Genomic DNA, 14,940 nt, shown 5'->3' with positions numbered 1-14,940 from the left:
GTATCTCAGGCACTACTAGGCCCATTTTACAGATGAGCAAAATAGGATATTGAGAGGTTAAAGGACTGACCCAGGGTCACACAACTAGCTCATTGTCAGAGTCAGACTTTGAAACCAGTTCTTCTTGGCTCACAATCCATCTACCAGGCAAGGGAGGTTCCTGTGCTTCACTAGAAGTTGAGCTTTGTGGCCTCTGAGGACTCTTCCAACTCAGAAATGGAGTTCTTCACTTCACTCCCTGTTCACAAACTGTTACCTCGAAGAAGAGAGGTGAGAAAGTCTTTATAGGAAACTAAGAGTTCCAAACAATTCCTCTCATAGGGACCCTACTTAACTGGCTCTACATAATACTTAGCTTTCCAGGGGAAATTCTCTGATATTATACCTAAAAAGAAAAGTAAGCTGTACATGATAGGGATTTGCAGTTTGATGTGCCATCCTCTTTATTCTGTTCTACTGTATACATGGAAGTTTTCATTTTAGTGTTTGCTACATTTTAAAAAAATAAATTCAAAGGACAAAAAAGAACTGACATGATTTTGAACAAACAACAGTTTAAAGCATATCTATCTATCTGCCTAGCTATCTGCCTATCTATCTAGCTCTTCCAAGTATTCCAAATATTCAATTTTCTGATTCTTTTCCTCTTGGAAAAGATGTTATTTAGCTCCTCTCTTGCCCTCCTCATTTCACTGTAGGTTGCTGCTTTGGGGAAATGAACATTTTATTTTTCTTACTTGAAAAATTTATTTTGGATTTGAAAGAAGGCAATTGGTTTCCTTTTGTATTCTGAGGCAGAAAATGTTTCAAACCTGTTTCAATGTGGACTTAGCTACCAAGGACACTGAGATATATGTGATATGTACAGATTCCCAAAACAAAGAGATCTGTTTAGGGAAGGTATGTGTCTTCCAGGAAGTTTAAAACCTCCTTAGTCCTTAAAGGATAGATTTTTTAGTAGTAAAGAAGCCAATATATGGATTCTAGCAAAAGTTTAGCAAGAATTTAGCAGAGCCAAACTGCAAAAGCAAAATCAAAATTGCAGTAATATCTCTTAGAAGATTCAAAGCAGTGTCCTCTCTCTGAGATGTATTTTCTATGCAAAAGGGATCCATGGATGTGCAAGGGATCCATGCATAGAGCTCAGAGAGTCCATAAACTTGAATGAGAAAAAAAAAATTCAATCTTTATCTTCATTAACTGAAATTTAGCATTTCCTTCAATTATTTATCAGCGTGATTCTGAGAAAGGGTCCGTCGGCTTCACCAAACTGCTGTCAAATGGGCCCGTAATACAGGTAAGAGGGAGTCCTCCTCTGCCTAACTATCGATGTGTTCCCTGTTGACCATTCCTTCTTATAACAAGCTCTTTTCACCTCCTAAGACTGACTGTTAAGAGATAAAATATTATTGCCACACTCAGTATTCTGACTGCTCCCAATAATTGCCCTTAGGTAACTTAGGTTATTGGAACAAGGAGGCCATTTAGAAAGGGTTCATAAAAGAGCTCCCAGGGACATCTTTCTACCAACTTATATCCCTCCTTGGTATAATCTTTTCTGGATTCCCAATTTTCCTCCCTAAACTGATGGACCTTTATAGTAGAATAAAATAAATTTCTCAAAATGGGAAAGTTTACTAGAGTCAGTGTCACAACAGAATAGCTCTTCTGTGTCTGCTTTAAGCTGATACAAAGTGAGAGTTTTGTGGTCCCCTTGAAACTCAGTGTAGGCTCAAATACAACATGTAACTACTATTGTCTTATACAGCTGTCCATGACAACTGTACTTTTGGGGACTGAAAATTATGAGGCCACAGTTTTAGGATCAGGGAGTGTGTGGGTGGTAGAATAATGCAATAAAGTGTAAACTTTAAGCCTGGACCTGTTTTGATAAGCTCTGCTAAATTATTACTTCTTTCACAATTATTGTTTTGTAAACTAAAGCCCCATCTGCAAATCCGGCAAACCTCTATCCCTCCTCAAGCCACCCCCCACCTCACTCTCTCTAGCCTGCCAAATTTTACACTAAATCCTTTATGATTTTTAAGGCCAAAGCATGCTGGCTAAAAAAAGGCACAGAGCCCCACACAATTTAGACATAGCAGTATCATATGACAGGAGCACATTCATAATGACCCAAAAAACTTTCCCCTGCTGGTGCAACTCAAAAAAGGGCTATTTTTAGTTACTGATTGACTTGGACAGTGGAATATGAATGAAAGTCCTCCAAATCAGCATGACTTTAGAAGAGGAGAAAAGAGAATACTGTATCTGTGCGACATGAACCCAGAAGGGGACAAGGGCAAAGCACTATTCAACATAAATATGACAAAAACAACCCTAGTGATTCTGTGTGGATTTTTTAAGTGAATTTCTAAATTTTAGGGAGTTCTTACCAATGGATAGAGCACTGGGCCTAGAGTCAGAAAGACCAGAAAGACCAGAGCTCAAATTTGACATCAGATACTTAACAGCTAGGTGACCCTGGGCAAGTCACTTAACCCCTGACTGCATAAAACTGGAGAAGGAAATGACAAACCATTCCAGTATCTTTGCCAAGAAAACTCTATGGATCTATGGGCCACAGGATCATGAAGAGTTGGACATGACTGAACAACACACACACACACACACACACACACAGAACCCCACTTACATTGAATTAGAGTTATCAAAATATGTAAAAAACAAGTTCATGGATCCCACTGTGAGAACGCCTGCTCTAAAGAATAATTCAGCACCCCAGAATCTGAAAGTTGGAATTCTCCCCACTTGTGGGCAACATCTTGCTCACATCCAGAATGCTTAGGGCTCTCTTCTGTCTTACTGCCTCTTGAGGGGGCCTCTTGCTGCTCAATACGACGCCCCCTTGACATCTCCCAACTCCTGTCACTCTATAGCAGTAGTTTGGCTTAGGGTGAACTAGTGCCAGTTTTCTGGTGCCTTCTTTTGGGCTGGCAACGCATCCTCTGTGACACCATAACAGTGCCGTGCCTAGCTAGCACACTGCCTGGCTTGTAGTGGTCCTTAATAGAAGCTTCTGGATCAGTCTACCAATGACAGATTTTCAATTATCCCTATCCAACCTGGGTAGGGAGGAATGACTTGATGCTATGTAGTTTACTTCCTCTGGTGATACATTTTCTGGGGGAAATCTCATATTTTCCCTTATGCTTTCATGTGTCCGAGCATTTTATCTCTTTGAGTCAGATCTCTTCTACTATCTGTATAGGAATCAAGGGCCTCTAGGTGGTGCAGTGGATAGAACACTAGGCCTGGAGCCTGAAAGAGCTGAGTTCAAATTTGACCTCAGACACTAATTGTATGACCCTGGGCAAGTCACTTTGCCCCATTTGCCTCAGTTTCCTCATCTGTAAAATGAGCTGGAAAAGGAAATGGCAAACCACTCCAGCAACTCTGCCAAGAAAATCCCAATGGGGTCATAAAGAATCAGACACAACTGAAAGACAACTAAACAACAAAAACATGGTAATCAACACACTTTTTGATGAATTCAATTAAATACGTACACAAATTTATATAAAGTGAATAGTAATTTGAAGTGTGTGTGTGTGTGTGTGTGTGTGTGTTGTGTGTGTGTGTGTGTGACAATTAACCATCAGGTACACTAAGAAAGGCATTGTATAGGAAGTAGCCCCAACAGAATACTTTGAGGGAAGCTAGGGATTCTAAAAGTAGAGTCGAGGAGGGGAGAGCATTTGAGGCATAGGGGACAGCCTATGCAAAGGCTTGGAGGTAGGAGGTGGCACGTTGCATGTGGGAAAGAGCAAGCAGGACAGTTTGGCTGGAATGAGATAGATGTAAGGGAAGGTAATGCATGAGACCAATGAGATAGAGCATCCACATCTCCACTGCCTTTTTCCTGACTTTCTACCCATCCTGTAATCTGAACTCACAATTGATCAGGAGAGTTATCTATCTCTTATCTGGTTGCATCCAATTTGGTAGTCATTAGAATCTAGACCAGGGGTGGACAACCTTCGGCCTCAATGCCTCATGTGACCTTCTAGGTCCTTGGGGGCAGCCTTCTGAGTCCACATTTTACAGAACAAATCCATTTATTGAGGGGATTTGTTCTGTGAAGTTTAGATTCAGTTAAAAGGGCCACCCCTTGAGGACCCAGAGGGCCACATGTGGCATTGAGGCTGCAGGTTGCCCACCCTGATATAGGCCAATAGGCTGCTGTCCAACCACAATCTGTGCTCTGTACATAGTGTTGTCCCCTTTTGGTAACAGCCCAGTTAATGGCTCAAACCTTGAACTTATGAATAGGATAATGGTCTTATTATCAAGGGATTCTCAGCTGACAAATGCAATAGGCTTTTGTTAGCCATCACTTCCCTGCAGAAACCAATACCTCTGTGTGTGTGTGTGTGAAGCATTTACTTGGGTTCTTGAAGGCTTTGCCACATCCTTCTCCAGCAATGAACAAAGGAATCCAAGGGATAGAGTAAATATTTGGCATTGTCTGGAATTCTGTTTCTGAATTTCCCATCTAGCTTCCTCCTTGGGATGCCTTTAAATAAGATGTGAGAATATTGGTAAGGTAGGTGATGACGGAATTGTTTTTCACCTATCTCCAAAAATACCCATCAACTCCAAGAAACGCTTTTAGTTTCATGATAGTTCTTTGGACTTGCTAGGTACTGCCTGAAGTACCTCCCAGGATGTTTCCTAATGAGTAGCCTCCCAAGGGCAAATGAAAGAAAGTCCCAGTTGGTCACACGCTGGCTAAATGACTCTAGGTAAATGGCTTAATCTCTCAGTGCCCCCAGGCAAGACTCTAAGAATAGAAATTGGAGAACAGGTGCTAATCTGTACTGGTATAGGGAGTTTTCTGAGTTGGAGTTCCCCCATACCACCAACGTTCCCAATACCAATGAAATCGATGATCCAATCCACCTGAAAAAGGAAGCTGAACTCTAAGCAATGTAAAACCCAGTAAAGTTCCCTAAAGAGAAATAATGAAACATACCTTCTCTCACACAGTAGAGAGCTTGGGGACTACTGTGACTGAACATTACATCTACATATGGCAGCTAGGTGGTGCAGCGGATATAACAGTAGGGCCTGTAGTCAGGAAGACCCAGTTCAGACGGAGCCTCAGACACTTAGTCAGCTAATAGGTCAGGGCAAGCCCAGACTTGGCCTGGGCAAGTCACAGTACCCTTTTTGCCTCAGTTTCCTCATCTGTAAAATGAGCTGGAGAAGGAAATGGCAAAACCACCCCAGTATCTTTGCCAAGAAAACCCCAAATGGGATTAGACTGAATCAGACATGACTGAAAAACAACTGAACAGCAACAAATACGTGTGAGTGTCTTCAGAATCAAACATGGTCTTTGGATCAGATTTTTTTGTTACAAGGGAAAGTGCTATCAAGAAGCAGTAAGAAATGACTGTTTTGTAAAGACAAAGGCCATTCAATAAAAACCTTTTTTTTAAAAAAGAAAACACAATTTCACTCCATTCTAATACCTGATAGATTCACAGAATATTAGAACCAGATAGAATCTTAAAGATCATCTAGTCCGGTTTTAGAATTGACCAAGGTCACACGACTTTCTAGAAGGAATGTGGGACTGATGGGGATGGGATTCAAGAAGGACCCCTAAAAGGAGAAGAACATGTGTTTGTGACCCAGACCCCAAAGCCCCTGAACTCAGATCTCAGACATTTGCACCACAGCCCAGGCCTTCTGACTCTACTACTAAGAGGTATGAGTAATTCCTTTCTTTAAGGGATTTACAACAACTGGCAAAGCCTTAAAACTTTGGAAACTATTAGCAATTATCTTAAAAAGCAAACCACAGCATCTCTATTTAATCTGAATCTGTGATTGGCTGATGGAAAGAGCTATACAAGTCACTTCTTTCTCTGAATTTTATCCCTATGGTTATTTTACTGTACTGGTTATTTTCCAAGATGACTCACTCCATACACACTTTATCTACTCCAACTCACCATCTGTCCATCAGCCGATATTTTGGAAGACAGTTTTTAGCTGGTGGTTTTTTAGAAGCCAAGTACATGTGGTAATGATTTGAGCTGACAGATTTTTTTTTACTCCGCCTTGTCTACAACAAATATTAAAGAGCGCTATTTGGTAGTAGTAATAATGATAATAATAAGACTTTGTTTCTTCTGAAATGGATATTCTCTGGCAGTTTTAAAAGACCTAACCTCCTTTATAATCTCCATGTGAAGAAAGTAAACTCCAGGTTAGAATCAAGACCAGCAAATGGAAGCAGAGAGACCATGATTCTGCTTCTTTTAAAAGGCAATGAATGTTAGCTTTCAACATTATATTCAACATCTACAGAACTTCACAGGAAAGTCTGGTGCGGCTTAGAGTTTGAGAAGTAATTTCTATTCCTACATCTACATTCCTATTTTTATGTTTACTGTTGGACTGGGACTAAAAATCAGCCCACCTTTGGGTAACGAAAGCCTATTGCTTCAAGGTCTCATTACCCCTACAAATAATGGACTTAAATACTTCACATGTCTTAGCTGTTTCCACCATAGGGTGCTTCCATTAAAGTATGGTTTTTCTAGGCAGGAAACATGTTCTTTAGATTATTATTAAGAAACTGTTGTGGTCTTCCTAAACCTTTAGAGGGACATGTAGCCCATTTGGCCTAACTGCTGGATGGTCAATCTGGCCACTTTGACCAAGAGACTGAAAAAAATCTGTGTGTAACTAAAATTTGAAAGTGACTATAAATCTAAGTAGACGGAAGGACTCCCCTCAAGGTTACTTAGCAAATTTTATCTCAATAACATCCTGTACTCTGTTGTGCCTGGTTCAGGATATAGTTGCCAGCAACTGCTGCAACCAGACCTACTTGTTTGGGACACAGAGCAACGTGATAGCCCTAAATAGGCTACAAGGAGGGGAGACAAGTACAGCTGGAACAGAATCTGTATTGCTACGTGTCAGTTGGATTCACTGTAAAAAGGGAAGTCAACAAATTCCTTTACAGATCAGGGAGTAAAGGTTATATATCTCGGGATCAATCAACAGCATTAGGCCAAAGGGTTGTTTTGATGACTGCTCTGACTACGCCTAACCAGTTATTTAAATGTGACTCAGCCTGCAACAAAAATATGACAACTTGTTAAGCAATCTGAGTTGGACCTTTCCTGTCTACCTGTCTTATTCTTTCACTTAAAGAAAAATAGGACATAAACAACATGAAATTTTTACATTTAGTGATTTACTAAATTGAAGAATTTAAAAAAGTAAATTGTGAGGAGGAATAAAAACAGTGAAACATATGCCCTTGAAGCAAAAGGCAAACTGTAGATAGAAAAGTATTTACACATTCGCCTCTTTTGGGTAGCTAACAAAATGAAGAGGTTTTTGCTATGTCTGTATTAGTTGGGGAATCAGCACAGAAAATATTAGTCTCTCCAAAGGTTGAGTTTTCTAAAAGTGGGAGAAAAGAATGATCAACCACTCCGAATTTAGTTCTGTGAAGGAGAAAATAAGTCAAGCCATTCTTAAAAATGAATTATTTCACTCTGATTTTTTAACTATCTAAATTTCAGTTTTTAATAACAAGCATAGATAATTTAAAGGAGAGGTTTGTGAATGATAGGAAAAGCAGTTGACTTAATAAACATTTATGTAAAATGAGCTGGAGAAGGAAATGGCACGCTCCAGTATCTTTGCCAAGAAAACTCCAAATGGGGTCACAGAGAGTCAGGCACAACTGAAACCACTGAACAACGACAAAAAAGTGCTCATCATAGGCAAGGAACTATGCTATGCACTGGAGATACACAAATGAAAAACAGACACAGTGTGTCTCAAGGAGCTCACTCCTTAACAGAGGAGGCAAGATATGGGCATGTAAGAACAGATACAAATAAAGTGGTAAAAGAAAATTTGAGGAAGAGATAATTCATTTGGGATAAATTGTAAAGACCTAAGACATGAGTTAGGCCTTTAAGTTAAAAAAAATCAGCCGAAGGAAGATGATTACAAAATGGGTAGTGGTCTAATGTGGCTAAAATGTAGCATATGTAATGGGCGAAATATGGCTGGAAAGGTAATTTGGGGCCTTTGTTGTCGTGTTTGTCCTTCATTCTCGAAGAGGACCATCAGGGAAATGATGATGCGACTTGCAATTGACTTTGATTTGAGTCAGGGAGGGCTGTGCAAAGTCACCAGCCTCACTTTCTCCTCTAGAGCCATCTGGGTCCAGTGGCCTGATATTCACCAGCATGACTAGAGATGACCTAGGATGCAATGGGAGACACTGGCCCTTTCTGGCTGAGGTCTTTTCAGGTTCTCACTTTGAGTGAGGTAAAGCTCCTTCAGTGAATAGGACTCTTTAATAAGTTAATCAAGGGATGGCCCCTCTAATCAAAAACAAACAAAAAAAAGCAGCTTTGGATCTCTGGTTGAAGGAATTTTTAGTTAATTTGTTTTTTCAGGGGGAGGGGAGGGCAATTGGGGTTAAGTGACTTGCCCAAGGTCACACAGCTACTAAGTAAATCAAGTGTCTGAGGCCACATTTGAACTCAGGTCCTCCTGACTCCAAGGCCAGTGCTCTACTCACTGTGCCAGCAAGCTGCCCCAAATTTTTATTTTTTAATACAATAGAGTGCCAAACGGATATATCAGAGGGAGTAACATGGTTGGACACTAAAATAAGATGATTTTATAGCCATGTGAAAAGTGGGCTGGAGCAAGGTAAGGACACAACTTGGGATAACATCCAAATGAGAGCTAAGGAGGGCCAGAAGTAAAGTGGTGTCACAGTATAAGTGCAGAAGCCAGGAAGAATGACTAGGATTTGGAATCCAATTAAATAGAAATGAGAGGTAGGGCTTGGGGTAACTTCCTGACTTTCAAAGTCTATCTTTGTGATCAACTGGTAAAAAGGTTCTTTACCTCTATTCAACAGCAGTAGGGACTTTTTCAACTGACTTACTTGCACAAAAGTATATGTTTTTGGCGAAAAATTATTATGTACTATAATTCCTTCAAATTAAGTGGGTTTTAGAGTTCATCTCCACAGCAGATAATGCTAAAGATGCTATTAAAATGGAAGATTGTCTTCAAATCTAAAAAGTGTTTAGAACTGACTGGCAAGGAAATGGAGGGCCAGAATTAAAACTTAAGGTAGCTAGAACTGGTCTCTTGACCAGAGCTGTCTCCCATCTTGATCATTACCTCCTGCAAAGGGGGAGGAATGAAGAGAGAGACATGAATCAGCTTTTAGACTAACAAGTTTCTAGCTTCCTTTCTATCCGAAAAGAAACATTTGCAAATTTGTGAGAAGTTGCAGGTGATTTTGTAAACATTTTCATTTTCTAAATATAAGGTCTCTAGGATGTAAAAATCTCTGTACAAAAAAATACCAGTTGTTCGATTTATTTTGCTTTAAGTTTTAAATTCACTGTCACTAAATCTCAAAGTATTAAGCTTCCAAGCATGAAGTCCTACAGCTAAATCCTACTGTTGTTAAAAAAAAATTAAGAGGAAATCCCATAAAGGTGATAGGATAAATAGGAAAATGTGAAATAGTAGTAAAGGGAATCACAAACCATAGTTCACTATCACATAGAAAGTGTCAAGAGATATTTTTACTGGAAATTATTGTAGTTCATTCCCACTGCTCAAAATGAAGCTGCCAGAGAGCAAGGGTGGGAAGCCTGTGGCTTCCAGGCCACATATGGCCCTCTAGGTCCTCAAGTGCAGCCTTTTCATTGACTTCCAAATTTTACAGAACAAATCCTTTTATTAAGCAGATTTGTTCTGTCAAGTTTGGACCCATTCAGAAGGCCATACCCAAGACCTAGAAGGCCACATGTGGCCCTGAGGCTGTGGGTTCCCCACGCCTGTCCTAGAGGTGCTAATAAAATCACTTAACATATCAGGATAAATTCTTTTTCAAGAAATCTGTCTTGATCAATCAATCAATAATTATTATGTGCTTACTATGTGCCAAGAACTGTCAACTGCTGGAGAAACAAAAAGATGCAAAAGATAGTGCCTGCCTTCAAGGAGTTTACAATCTAATGAAGCAGGTCTATAGGAAGCAAACTGTATATGGGATAAAAAGGAATTAACGGAGGGAGGGCACTGGAGTTAAGAGGGCTTGGGGACGGCTTCTCGTAGAAGGGGAGATTTTAGTTGAGGCTTAAGGGAAGCCAAGGAGGTTAGAAGTTGGAACAGATACAATTGAATTGTAAGAAGAGAGTGAGAGGAGAGAAAATGGAGGCACCTAATGGCCTTTTCAAAGAGTTGAGCCACAAAGTGTAGAAGGGATATGAGATGATAGTAGGGTTAGAAGGATCTACTGAAGTTTGTTTTTTAGTCTGGGGGAGACATGGGCATGTTTGTAGGCAGTAGGAAATGAGCCAGGGGAGAGGGAGAGACTGAAAACAAGGGCATGACAGAGGGGGCAGTCTATTGGAGGAGAAAGCAGGGAAGGAGATTTCTTGTAAGTAGTAAGTAGGTGGTTTAGCCTTGGTGAGGCCTCTTCAACATGGGGGTGAATCAGGACAGCAGCAGAAAGCATCTGAGTGACAGGACGTGAAGAAATGGGACAAGAAGTTCACAGGAAATGGCCTAAATTTTTTTCTATAAAATATGAGGCAAAGATCTCAGCTGAGAGAGAGAGAGAAGATGGGGAATCCTGGGAGGTTTTGGAAGAGCTAGTGTGGGGAGTGGGAGAGTGAGCTGATAAAGGAGGCATAGTAGGATTGCCTGGTAGTAGTGAAGGCCCAGTTGAGGTTGGTGTGGACTCAGTACGGTTGTGTGATTTTCTCCACCTTTGTTCAGCAGCACATATGCAGGCACAAAGTAATGGTGGGAAGGATCCAAGGCCGAGGCCTGGCTGGGCCTCTTGAGACCTTCCTATGTTAAAAGTCCCTAACTTCTTTGCGTTTTAGTCTCAGCCTCAGTAAAATAGGGATAATAAAACCTAGCCTACCTACTTGACTGAGAATTAAATGAGAATTAAATACACACACACACACACACACACACACACATACACACACACACACACATATAGTACTTTAACAAGCATTTTGTCAATTCTAAGGGCCTCATAAAATTTACTATCATCATTACACTATTTTTAAAGGTATTGCCTAAGGAAATGCATTAGTAGTAGTGGTAGGCAGAGAAATGTCCTTTCTTTTGCTTTGGGCTTTCCTAATGCTGTCACAAGGTAGTTCTTTCAACTGAACCAAAGATAAAACTATACTTGCACCTTTTTTATTTTTAAAAATCAACAGTGGTCACAAAGTCACATTTACAAGGTCCTATAAAAAACATTCTGCTGCTAAGACTTTCACTTATGGCTGAATAGGCACAAATAAATCACCCGCCCTACCCTACAAACGCACCTCATATTTCACCACGTAATCATGTAATACCCTCCTTTTGGAAAGTAGTTTTCTATGTCACATTACCAGATGACCTAGTTTTGGGAAACATTATCCAAGGAAGCCAGGTTCTAACTTGACTCTTAAGTTCCTGGCAAATGCTGGAATCGATTGTGAAATCACCAGTCATGAGCTCTGGATTCGAGCCAGCTACTGTCACTCAGTGTGCATGACTCAGTGGATGGAGAAATGTGTTCAGACATGAATGTTAAATCAAGCAACAACAAAATTCTTTTAAACCCTGTAAACTTTGTTAATTAACAGCCAAGACCTCTGTAAAATTCTGTTGTTGGGCCTAATCTAGGTTTTATCCCATTGGTGTATGTCACTTAAGCTTATGAGGATTTAGTTACATCTACTTAGAGGAATCTAGCTATCAGCTTATATCTGCACATACTGTATATTCATCCAGAAACATATTCATTCTTTTAAAAAATTGCCTACTAGAAACGCTTACATTTTATAAATGAATAGGAATTACATTATTCCATAGGTGAAGTTACTGGGAGGCACATTTTAGCTTCCTAGTAGAGCTGTTCTACAATGGAATGGGCCCCCTGATTAAGGCTAGACCTGATCTGGCATGGTTTAGAGAGAATTCCCGCATGGAGCGTGGCAAATTGGACTAAATGAATTTAAAGTTACTTCCAACTGTAGATTTTGGGATTCTAGGTCAACTCCTGGACTTTAAATCTAAAATTTGTAGAACAAATTAAATTTTTGCATCAGATTTCTCTCCTCCTCTAGTCCCTCTCCCCATCTCTCCTTCTTATTAATTTCTTGGTAACCACTAGTTTTCACTGTGAACCATAACTTCCAGAAGGTCAAATTATTTGATATGAAGAAACTATCTACATGTGCTTGCCAAAGGGCCTTATGTTAAACTACGATGAGGCAAGTCGCCACTTTTATCTTTTTTGGCTGACCCAAGTAATTTAGCTGAAAATAATCTCTTAGTAAAGCAGTTCTTTCCATTCAATACCCTCAGAAGTGAGAACTGAGTATTTTTTTTTGTACATGCAAGAAAAGCAATAAATACTGTCATTTCTTTCTTTGTGTTACTCACCTTTTATTTATAGGTAATTTAATTCCACCTCTTCTGTAAATCAACATCTTTTTCATTAAGGATTTCATTTTTATTATGGACTTAATCAAACACAAACATTCCAACATACACAGAACAAAAAGAATTAATCAACATTTATTAAGTGCCTACTAGGTTCTAAGCACTGAGCTAAATGCTGGGGATGCAAAAAGAAGCAAAAGACAATCCTTGCTCCTAAAAGAGCTCACAAACTAATGGAGAAGATAACAGGCAAACAAATATGTACAAATGGGCTACATACAGGGTAAATAGGAAACAGGAGAGAGAAGGTATTATGTAGGATGGTAGAGCTGAAAGGAGCCTTGTGTATTAGAAACAGCATGTGAACAATGCACAAAAATGAAGTTTTAAACCCTGTTACTTAGGTGTGTTTCTGAGTGACTCCAGAACCCTCTTGTAAACCTATTTTTTAAAAAATGTTGAAATCACAATTAAGATGGATTGGGAAAGGCTTTGAGAAGATGAGGTTCACAGGAAGCCAGGGTAGGTAGGAGGTGGAGATGGGAAGGGGGAGGATTCCAATAACAAATGTCAAGTAATTGAACTCATAGTTGAATAACGAACTCCTATTCCCCAGATTACCTAAATCACAGTAGGCTATACCTGTCATACTCTAGGCTGCATTCTAGAAGATGTTAAAAAGTTTTACAACACAAATTTAAAAGTCCATGAGAAAACATTTATACTCCATCAATTCTTTGCATTTTCCTCTCCCCCCATTATTTGTAACCCAGAAAGGACTTGTTTGAGAGATAAATGTAAAGAAGCTGCTTCATTATAGCTTCAGGTACAGTTGCTGGCTCCTTTCTGAGCACAGAAAACCAATTTCAGAACATTATGTCACAAATGAATTAGCAGAGATTAAACTTGGTAACAAAAAATAAAAGATAACAGGAGAATTTAATCATTTAAAGCATTTAATAATTTAATTATAATTAAGAATTTAATAATAAAACAACACTAAATTGTGATTTAAACATTTTTTTAAATAGGTTTACAAGAGGATTCTGGAGTCACTCAGATACACATAGGTAAGAGGGTTTAAAACTTCATTTTTCGCATTGTTCTTATGCTGCTTCTAATACACTAGACTCCTTTCAGCTCTAATCCTGTACAGTGGCTTATCTTTCTAAGAGAAATGGTCGTTCATGGCGATGTCATAAAGATAGACTAACAAGGAAATAAATTCAGTACCATTATGCAGCAGCTGGAGGGAGGATCTCTGTGGAGCGTACGCGGTATAAACATAAACTGAAGCCTGTAAAACCTTAAACTCCCTCCTCCCCCAACAAAAGCTTTCCTGCTTACTCATCCTGAGGCCGCCTCTCTCCCAGGAACCAAGAATGTGGAGTCCTAACCCAGACTAGCCACGAACCTAATAAAGGCACGTTTCTCCCTTCGTGATCGGGAATCTAACAGGGGTTTCTAGGTAATCGTTGCCAGGGCGATGGCTCGGACCAGATCTCTGATAGAGCCGGGATCCGGGAACGTTAAAATGGATGGGTAATCTTAGGGCAGACAGCCCCCAAGGGCACCTGGCAACCCCGAGGGATGGCTGGGCTTCCCCCCTTCTCTGCCCCTTGAGGCCACCAACTGCTTTTCTGTTTTCCTCTAGAAAAATTGCATCAGCCTTTCTGCACCGATAAACAGGGAAAAGGTCACTGTGGGGAGTGAGCGAGCTAACCAGGAAAACACCCGAGTCCCAATTCTGAGATATCAATTTTTTGAGACATAACACTTTGACCTTGGGAGAGTCACTGAGCCCGTTTCCTGTACGTGATACCAGAGGACCTCAAATGTATTTGAAAACCTGGGCTACAGACGATCATCTTATAAAACGCACCCACCCCAACCCCCCCAAACAGGATGTCCCAATCTCTGGACTTTAGCTATTGACTCAAGGGTCCCTTATTAATATGGCCATTTACTTAAAACTATAATTACCAGATGTTGCAGAAACGGGCTGAGACATACCAGCGCATTTAGGGCTCTTCTCCTAGTTTTCAGCCGTCCTCCCCAGGCCTTGGGGTCCTCGCACCCCCTCCCACCTAGGGGGCTCCCTGTCATTCGCCTCTTTTTCACCTCCACCTTTAGTCTTGGGGCCTTCCCTCTTAAATTACGCCCCCCCAACACACAAACATTGCCCTGTACAGCTTGTTGGCCACGTGGCGATCCTGAACTCCTGGAGATCAGGGTCTGGGTTTTTCTTTTGCCTTGTTGGCGTGTCTTCACATGGCCAGCGCCTGGCCCAAGGCCTGGCACGCAACCGGCTCATACGTTAAACGCCTACTGTATGCATACCAGGGACCCAGCAAAGTGCAAGGGGTTAAAGACATAAGTGACCACAGCCCCTGCCCTCAGGGGGCTTACATGCCCTTTCCCCCCCTCCTCCATTTCGGCTTT

At 40.5% G+C, this 14,940-nt stretch overlaps 1 protein-coding gene across 1 annotated transcript in view; it reads right to left on the bottom strand.

Moving 5' to 3' along the window:
- CENPV (centromere protein V) overlaps nucleotides 1-14,940 on the bottom strand; it is a 54,707-nt gene that overhangs the window by 38,349 nt on the left and 1,418 nt on the right. The window lies entirely within an intron of this gene.

Source organism: Trichosurus vulpecula, chromosome 7 (genome assembly GCF_011100635.1).
Source record: "Trichosurus vulpecula isolate mTriVul1 chromosome 7, mTriVul1.pri, whole genome shotgun sequence".
Taxonomy (NCBI): Eukaryota; Metazoa; Chordata; class Mammalia; order Diprotodontia; family Phalangeridae; genus Trichosurus; species Trichosurus vulpecula.
This window is presented reverse-complemented; position numbering and strand designations above follow the sequence as displayed.